The following is a 9,426-nucleotide window of genomic DNA, read 5'->3' on the forward strand; positions in this document are numbered from 1 at the left end:
TACAGAGTGGGGCTTAGCCTCTTACCACTTTGCAGAAGTACTTAAAAGATTACAGAAAAGCCAGCTGGGGGAGAGAAGAAAACGTGAAGACAGTCTACACTTGGAAAGCTAAGCATGTACACTAGTACTGGGGAAAGGAGAGTGACTTTAAGAATCAGCTTAAATCAGCCTAAGTCCCAGAACTGACACAGTTAGAGCAAGACAGTTCCCAAAGCGGAATAAGCTGCAGCAGTAATCACAGCCATCCGAAGGGAAAGAGGAGCCCCAGCCATGGATGACCATGTACGCTTCCCCAATGCCGAGAAGGCCACTGGGCTCTGTCCCAGGAGGGCAGAGTTCTTCTGGGCTGAGCTGAACTCAGAGGCTACTCTCTCAGACCCTGCCCAGCCAGCCTGCCCTGGGCTGCAGAGAAGCTCCGCTCAGGAAAAAAGGACTCTGAACCCTGCTTTTCAGCTCTCCAGGGGGAAAAAAAGCAAGTTGCTGATGAGAACTCTTAGGCTTCAGCATCGCTGATAAACCCTGTAAATTCCGGAAAACCCATGGCTTCATCTGACTCCGGCTCTTCAGTCGCTGACACCCAGAGCAAACACCACTGCTCAGATCACAGCCTTTTCCTCCCAAGCACTTTAGACTATCTTGTCAGTGATCACAGGTCTCCTCTATAGAGAGCCTCAACCACAAAAGGAGAAGACATTTCAGATTAAAAGAGATGAGAAAAGTCCATTCTCACCCACATTAATTTCAAATCTCACTCACCGCTCTTACATCAACAAGGAAGTCTGTCCAATTCACAGCAGCCTACACAAGAGCATTATTAATCCAAAAGATTAGATGCTTTGCTTCTTTCTTACTCATACCAACCTTGCTCCCCAAGTAGCTTTTGTAGAAAAGCTATTAAAAATGGAGAGAGACAGACAGTTCAGAGAGGTCTCAATCCTGAAAGATAGCATATCCCTCCTCTTCCCCTCCACACTGCTTCTCTCGTTCCCATTCTATTCCTCAAGGCTCATTATGGAGGTGCTCAGCACAAAACAGAACGAGATTTTAGACTGGGCTGCCATCTGCATGCTGAAATGTTCCCTGCTTTTATAGAGAAACTGCTTTTACAGCATCTTAAAACAGTCCTCTTTCCGGGACCTCATAGAAGATGGACTGCAGTTGTCACAAATGTCAGCTGTATTGACTTTATATCTGCCCCTATATACATTCATACCTCTGCAATATTTACACAATAACAATATTTGCACTATTCATGGCAAACCTGGTCCACATTCACTCCTGCACGTTAATGAAACAAGCGCCGAGAGAACACAACTCTGCATGCGATGTGCTTAGAATTTCATTCCTTGATCTCATTCATGGCTACATGCTTCCCTAACTAATACATAAAGCTCAAAGAAGACAGAATTAACAGAAAAAGATGACATACCAGTTGTTACGCTTCTTATAAAACTCTCTTCTACAGTTTTCCACAGTTTCAGAGAAGCGAGACAGGGCACTTTGCTCTGCCGTCAGCAAAGGCAAGTTGCTTTCACTGTACTCGGCACCATCTCATAGTACCTTAAAGTGATAAACATATTCTTGATGAGGATTTTTTTCCCTTACATAACCAGAGGCAAGCCTTTACCTATATGTATTTTGCCAGATTTATCTGGGTGAAAATAAGAATTTAATTAAGCAAGCAAAGAAACAAACCCCCCAGAATTTGAGAATCATGAGAAACTGCTTCTAGAACATTACTTCCAGATATTTTGTAGAAATTGTAAACAATGGGGTTTTGTTCTGATGCAGGCCAAAATAAAATTAAAATATGTATTTTATGTGCCCTGGAATTGCTCTGCCAAATAGACATCCTTGTTAATTTAACTGTTAGATAAAGCAGTGGGAAGAGGGGTGGAAGGAACTCTTTTCCTGCAGTGCTTTTGGGGTGGAAAGGGGCTGGAAAGGATTAGCCAAACAACCCCTGCAGAAGTTTCTAACATGCAGTCTCTCTCCCACCAGCTTTGTCACCAAACATAACACAACCCTCGGTCCTCCACCAATTCCAAAGGCAGCTTACCTAGGTCAAGTACCAGATGCTGAAGGAAACCCTGACCATCAAAGCTAGCAAAAAGATTCTCATTATTTTCAGCAAGGGCAAGATCTCTTCCCTTTGTCTTCTTTTCAAGGCTGTTTAAAGGAAGATTTATTTTTAGTTGGACACCCCGAAAAGCAAATGGCCTCTTAAAGTGCCTCTTTATTTTGTGATACCGTTTAAATGTTCACTTCCCTTTCCAGCACTAAAGACCTCCTGATAAATAGCTCAGACTCACATTGTTTGAGGAAAGCTTAGAAACAGAGAGCAGACACGGTTTCCCACACAGCCCTTTAAGGCTGTTTAATAGTTGTTCACGATTTAGCATCCCTTGATATTTTCAGCCTGAGCCTCAGTTTGAAGTGAGAGATTACTCAGAGCCCAAATGCTTTGGAGAGCAGGAAAAGTCCATACATTATAAATGCTTTATTTGTACTTCTTGTTGTGAGTACAAATTCTCAGCCCTTTCTCTCAGACGCACAGGTCAACACCACCAGCCCCAGCCACGCCTGGCAGCTTCCCACCTCAGCCAGCAGGGATGACTGGCCGCACAGGGCACAGACATGCTCCTTGGAACCTTTCCTCTACCTCCGGTCCCACAAGGGCATCTCAGCCCAGGACATATAAAATTTGGACCAAACAGCGTCTCTCTCCCAAATGCCACATAGAAGACACTGTTCTCTGTAGCTTTAACTGGATAATTGTAACATGTACCCTTCTCTCCCCAGGAAACAGCTGCAGACAGTCAGGGAACAAATTACTCTGCCTATGCAAACAGAGCAAATCCCTTTACAGACCCATCCCAGGCAGAGCGCCTCACCTGGATGCTCCTGTCATCTCCAAGCAGGCAGAGCATCCCAAGGGGTATGGGCTTCACATGTTGTCCCCATTTCCTCCCCCTTGCTCTCCAGCAGCCTACCTGCCTCTCTGCTGGGCTCCTCACACACACTGCCTCCATACACAAGCTGCCCGTTTCTTCTACAGGGAACTGAAACCAGCAGCTGCCCTACACCTCCAGACACACACACTCTTAAACCATCCATGGCTCGAGCTTATCATACGGTGGCAAGGCACAACACCCATGAGATCCTGAGCTCAGCAAGTGCGCTCCTACCTGCCTCCGCTTCCTCGCTCCTCTGCAGCCTCCTCTGGGCTTAAGGCTGCAAAGCCCAGCTTCTCCTGAGGCCCAGGCTTCCACCCTCCATCAAACCAGGAAACCTCCTCCTCCCTCTCCCACACCGCCAGTCCCTGCCTGATGAGAAGTGATCTGTGCCACAAGAACAGCCCTTCCGCTGAGCTCACCTTCTCCCCACCAGCCTATGAATCCCTCCTGACCCTCTCAGGCTCTTTTTTGATCTGACTTCTGTTTGGAGAATGGCCAGTCCCCCCACACTGGTTTCCAACAGCTTCAGCTACTGCACTGCTTCAAAGTGCAGCCACTAGACTGGCAGCCCTGGAGATTAAAAGGCTTTCCATCGCTCTGCTCTGTGAGATACGAAGCAGTTCAGACAAAGCTGGCTAACACCACATATGCACAGGGGTTCCAGCAACTGTGTGGCATCCACTAAAATTGACTAAAGTTGGCTAAGTGCATTAACATGGCACACCTGGTCTTTCTTTTTACCTCTTGTGCAAGCAAATCTTCCTCCCTTCTCCCTCCTCCCCATTTCACTACTAAAGCATCAATCACCAAACAATTTGAAGACAAACCTCCTGTGACCTTCCAGGTGCCACAAAAGTAAAAGGGTGGCCTGCAGAGAACTCTTGAGCCTTACAAATGGAACAACCAAAGATTCATCTCTCTCTCCTGCACTCACCTGCAGCCCAAGCAGGGGGGCGAGTATAAGGAAGTCTTGCTATCACCTAAGATCCCTGAACATTCTCAACTGACCACCCTCCCCAGTACCCAGGCCAGAAGTGCATGCACACCCACACACGCAGGATATGTGCTTTCCGACATCCTTTGTCACCAGCTAGAAAGCTTTAGTTCAGTAGAGGAAGGTCTCCCCTCGCAGACTCGGATCTGGAGCACACTGGAGGTGCAAGCTGCTGCCTAGCAACACAAGCGCTCTGCAGGGAGGTCGGAGCATGCCCCCGTCCTCCCACTGCAAGAGGTCTCCTATGCACAGAGAAGCACCCTCAGAAGGATGCGATCCTTAGTAATTTCTTGGAAAGCCATCCTGCACATCACCAATTACAACCCCTGCTTAATCACGGACTTGCCAAATCCTGAAAAGCACTGCCTTTGCCTTGGTGAACTGCCAGAAGTCTTCACTTCTCACGTTCGCTGCGCGTGCATTACACCCCACTGGCTTACGGAGCCCAAAAATCCCAAATTCCAGCCTGTCCCTCTGTCTCCTCCTCAGCCACTCATCTACTGCAAAGCAAGAACTTGACTCACTGTCTGACAGCTTCCTCCCCAGACTCACCTCCTGCCTCAGGTCTGGCACAAGCAAAGCTTTTCAGCCACCATGTCCTCCTCAAAGCTGGCCGGCTCCTACCTCCGGAGGGAAGCCCCTTCCCATGCACTACAGAGAAGCAGGGCAGGCAGTAACCTGCTCTTACAGCTGAGATATCTGACAGATATCACAGACCGCCAGGCAGCCGCACAGTTTTATCCCTGCTAAGAAATAACGTTCCCTTTTAAGCACCGACAGCAAGTGTTTGGGGTGAGTGCCTCTCTCAGGCATGAATGCAACCACACTCACACAACGCCTGGGCACTCTGAAACAGCCCTTCCCCACCGCCCTTCCCCGCTCCTGCGCAGGCAGCAGCTCACCTCGCCTTGCACCGACCTCTAACGATTCTCTAAAAACCCTCAAAACTACATGCACTCTGGTGGTAATATCGTAACAGCCACAAACCCCCTACACACTCTAAAAATGTGATTTTTTTAAAACAATCGGGATAAAAACAAGAGAGTATAAACAGTGCAGAGGAGCACAAGAAAGTGCCAGTTCCTGCCACGATGGGTTTTTCCCCACGGTACAAGCCTAAGTTTGGGTGTTAACCCAACAGGAGCAGAGGTTGCCTAAAGCACACAGACCTTACCATAACTTTGAGAAACCACAGCTTACAGCATTTTCCACCAGAAACTTTAGATTCTTTGAATCTTAGCAGAGACAGTAGTCCACGGACAGGAGCTTTAAAAACAGCCGCTTAATCAAGCACTTGAGAGAGGTTTCGTGCCCTTTAGTACGTTTCCATCAGACCCCAAACAAAACTGGAGAACCCCTATTACCACAAAACTTTCGGAGGCAGCTAGAGATTTCTGAGTCACCCAACGTTCAGGACCCCATCGCGGTACCTCAGAGCAGCCAAGTCTCCAAAGAACCTGCACCTTTTCAACAGGCTCCACCAAGCTGCAACAACCCAAAAAACAAGTCCTCGCGTGGTTGTATTTTAAATCCCCGGCAGTAACACTTTTCCCGGGAAGTCCCACGCGCGTTCGCGGCGCTGAGTGAGAGCCCCTCGATCCTAACGAAGACCTCCCTTCGTGACAGAAAACACTTTTGGCCCCTCCACAGCCGCAGGGCCCGATCCGGGGAACCGCGGAGCCGCCGCGCCAACACGGACGGCCCCGGCCCCGAGCAGCCGCTCTTTGAGGAGACCGGCGGGCGCCGCGGGAGGAGCGCGACCCGCGCGGCGGCCGACGGCCCCCGGAGGGTGCGGGGGGGGGCGGCCGCCCGCCCGGGACGGAGAGCCGGAGCTGGGGAGGGGTCCCTGCCGGGAGCCCCTCGGGAGCGCCCCGACAGCAGCGGGTCCCCCGGGCTCCCTCAGCCCGCTCCGGCTCCGCGCGACACGGCTGCCCCGGGGCTGAGGGAGGGACACGGCAGCAGCCGCCCCTCAGCCCCGTCCCGCGCACGGCGGGGGCGGCACCGAGGGGATACTCGTTACACCCGAACTTTTCTTTTTTTGAGGGAAGATTTAAAAAAAAAAAAGAAAAAGAAATTGCCGCGAGAAGCGCTGCGCGGCAGGGCTTACCTCCTCGGCGGCTCCCCTCTACGTCTCCATGCCGGCACGGCCCCGTCCGAGGCCGGCGGGCTGCGGGCGGGCACCCGCCGCGCAGGCAGTGGAAGCTGCGGCCGGCGGTGCCGCTGCGGGGGCGGCGGGGGCCGCCCGTCTGCGCGGAGCGCGGCTTCCCGCCGCCGCGGAGGAGCGGGCGCTGCCCCGCGTCGAGTTACGGCGGGGCGGTCGGGCGGCGGAGCCGAGGGGAGGGGAGGGGAGCGGGACGGCGCTGCCCCCCGCGCCGCCGCCGACGGCTCCGCACGCGGCAGGTGCGCCCGCCCCGCGCAGCGAGACGCCGCAGCGCCCCCTGGCGGCCGCACCGCGCCGCTGCCCGCCCACCGCCCCGGCCCCGCTGCCCCCAGCCGGGCACCGCGGCGGGCCCCGGGGCCTCCCCACCGCCCCGCATCGGCGGCCAGCGCTACGCTTCCAGCCGACCCCGCTCTCCACCGGGCCCTGGGGTGGCAAAATGCCGCCGCCAAAGCCCCTAATGCCCCGTAAAGACCAGACGGGGAAGAGGCTGTCGGCACCGGCAAGGGGCCCGTGGGGCCACACACCTTGGCCTGCTCTCAGCAGAAGAAACAGCCGAGAAACGTCCTGAGGAACAGAGGGAGCGTCCGCAAAGGGCTGTAGAAGGAGGAGTCGGTACCTTCAAACCTCGTCTTGCAAGGCTCAGATCAGGAAAGGCGGCATTGAAACAGCCCCGAGCTGGTACCAGCGTGCTGTGCCAGCATACACCCGCCACACCTGGGGCCAGGGCACCTGAGGGGAACGAACGAGCACACCTCTTGGAGCACAGCCCCAACTCCGGTGCCCTTTCTCCCGCTCCTCTGACAATGCTCAAACGCTGCTCCGGCCTCGGGCTGCCTGCACAACTTGCATCGGTTTAATTTCAGTGGAGAGAGGTGCAGCTCGTCCCAGGGGTTACAGCATTTGCATTAAACTGGGAGAAGCCGCTTTGAAACCCACTGCACATTTTCATACCATCATTAGCACCAATTTAACCAGACTGCCTTGAACTGGACCAGGTTAAGTTTCTCTTCCCTAACTCTGCTTCTGACATGGCACATCCCTGCTTTCTACAGCATGGTAGTGTTATTTTTAGTTTGCCTGTGCTGCTTTTTATTCGCTTTTAAATATCTTAGAATAGCTCCATGCAGAATATAATCTACTTCTGCATTTTGCTCAGATTCATAGGAGGACCCAGTTTTGATAGGCGACTGCGATACAGGCAGAAAAATCATGGGCCAAATTTCTGTAAGTGCACTTCACGCTCATGTAAGCAACATGACTTTACAGTGCCATTGCTTGGACTGACTTGTGCTGGCTGCGTCACAGGGCGTGCGATCGTCACTCCTGCACATGACCCCTGCGAGGCTGCAATCACTGAGCAATGCAGCGGCAAGAAGCCCATAACCTAAACACGCAAGCAGCGTTCAGCCAGTCACAGGAAAACATCTTCCTCGGGAGACCCTCACCAAAGACGATAGTGTCCCCTCAGCATCCTCCCCCCGAGCCAGGGCAGCTGAGAAGAGCCAGATCCTGCTCAGTCACACACAGCCCACCTCAGCTGCGCATCAGTGTCAGCATCTTTGCAATTATTGATGTCAAAGCCAAGAAAACACTCGGCTCTGCTTTCAGGTCTTTATCGCATATGCAGAGCTGACAATTGGAAACATTGTCTTGTTACCTATAAACAAAGCAAATCTGAACTAGATATACAGGGACAACAAAAGCAGCAGCATTTGAGTCATTTCTCTGAGTATAAGGAACCTTTAAAACCTCTTTTGACTTGAGGAGGTGCTGGGGACGAACAGCATACGGCTGCTTTGTTCTGCAAGGTGAGGCCAAGAAAACCAAACGCGACAACTTTTCCCAGTCCCAGCCGTGGGGAGGGCTCAGGCACACACAAGGTATTCTTACATACAGTAAATGAGCAAAACTATTGTAGTGCAGGAATGTGACAAAAATCAATAAACTAGCCCATTTTTACTGCCTGTATAAATCTTTTAACTAATTAGAAAGAGTCAATATGTTGCCAGGAGACCTTGCTTCTCCGTGTGACACAGACTTCTTCACCAAGATGCTAATACCTTTGCTGCAATTTATAACCTCTGACACTTCAGCCACTCTTTCATTTCTCCTGGCATGATTACAGTGTAAAAGTGCTATTTTTTAAATTATTTATCAAGTCACTTACTAAAGTCACTTTTTAGCTGAATTAAAAGATTAAAAGCCTAGAAATAAAACACCCCATGGACTTTGAAATATACAGTTAGGTGCAGCTGTATTTAATGATACCTTGGATTTATATTTGAACTTTAAATGAATAGATAAAGCAGTATCATTAGACATTCTTCAGCATTTTATAATACGTCAAAAAACCTTAATTACTATGCTACGCTATATGAATGTATACATTATTCCTAAAAAAGAGGGGAATATACCACTGACTGAATTTTTTAAAAACTAATTTAATTTCCCTTATTCTGATCTCATCTCAGCCCATTGTGGAAAATAATCCATTTCACAGACAAGAGTAATACGATATACAGCTGTCAGTCTTTAGGTAGGCTCAGTAGAATGAAAAGAGGATCGTGGTATTAATGGGGTTGAATACAGAGCAGAAGAGATCAGCCTTCAGAGGAACTGTAGGAACAGCCTGCCATGCACCAAGCCTTACATTAATTTCTGATGTACCACTAAAGAAGTAATGAGACCTGTTTTGGCCTTTGTTTCTGACCTTCTTGGGTTTTTTTTTTTAATATGTGTGATAAAGCAGGCTAGGGACCCCAGCTAAGACATCCCAGGTGCACTGTGTGTTGTAGACACACAGAGAAAGAACAGAGAATAATGCAGTTGACACTGATAAAAATGAGAGAGAGAGAGAAATTATTCACACTGTCATACCTGTCCATATGAGGAAGGGATGTCCAAAGAGAGTGATGAACTTGGGCAATGTCAAGCAGTAAGTCTGTGGAGAGCCAGGAACTGAATGCATCCCCTCGAATCCCATTTAGTTCTCCAACCCTTGATTGTTAAATGTCTCCATTCTTTCTGCTAACCAAATTATTTCATGATGGGGTATTCTAGGGTTTTAATCCAATGCCAGAGAATTCAGTGAAAAAGACTCTTTTCCACTGACTTCAGTTAGCTTTTGAAGAGTCCCCAGATACACTTTCTTAATCAATTTTAATCAATCTATGCGTGGACTCACCCACATCCCTTACAATTAGATTGTGGCCAAACATCCTCTTCTGACTGCCACCAGCAGAGGTTGTCCTCCCAGCTGCTCTTTTCTCACCTCCCAAGGATCGATGGACCTGCCAGTTGAGTGCCTTGCACTC

At 50.2% G+C, this 9,426-nt stretch overlaps 1 protein-coding gene across 1 annotated transcript in view; it reads right to left on the reverse strand.

The window, feature by feature from the left end:
* The window catches only part of IL1RAPL2 (interleukin 1 receptor accessory protein like 2), a 394,936-nt gene extending 388,804 nt beyond the window's left edge, over window positions 1-6,132 (reverse strand). The window contains exon 1 of the mRNA XM_050901762.1: window positions 6,059-6,132. The gene's annotated coding sequence lies outside the window, so the exon portion shown is untranslated. The remainder of the gene's footprint in view (window positions 1-6,058) is intronic.
* Window positions 6,133-9,426: the final 3,294 nt, after the last annotated feature.

This window comes from Gymnogyps californianus, chromosome 9 (genome assembly GCF_018139145.2).
Source record: "Gymnogyps californianus isolate 813 chromosome 9, ASM1813914v2, whole genome shotgun sequence".
In the NCBI taxonomy this organism is placed as follows: domain Eukaryota; kingdom Metazoa; phylum Chordata; class Aves; order Accipitriformes; family Cathartidae; genus Gymnogyps; species Gymnogyps californianus.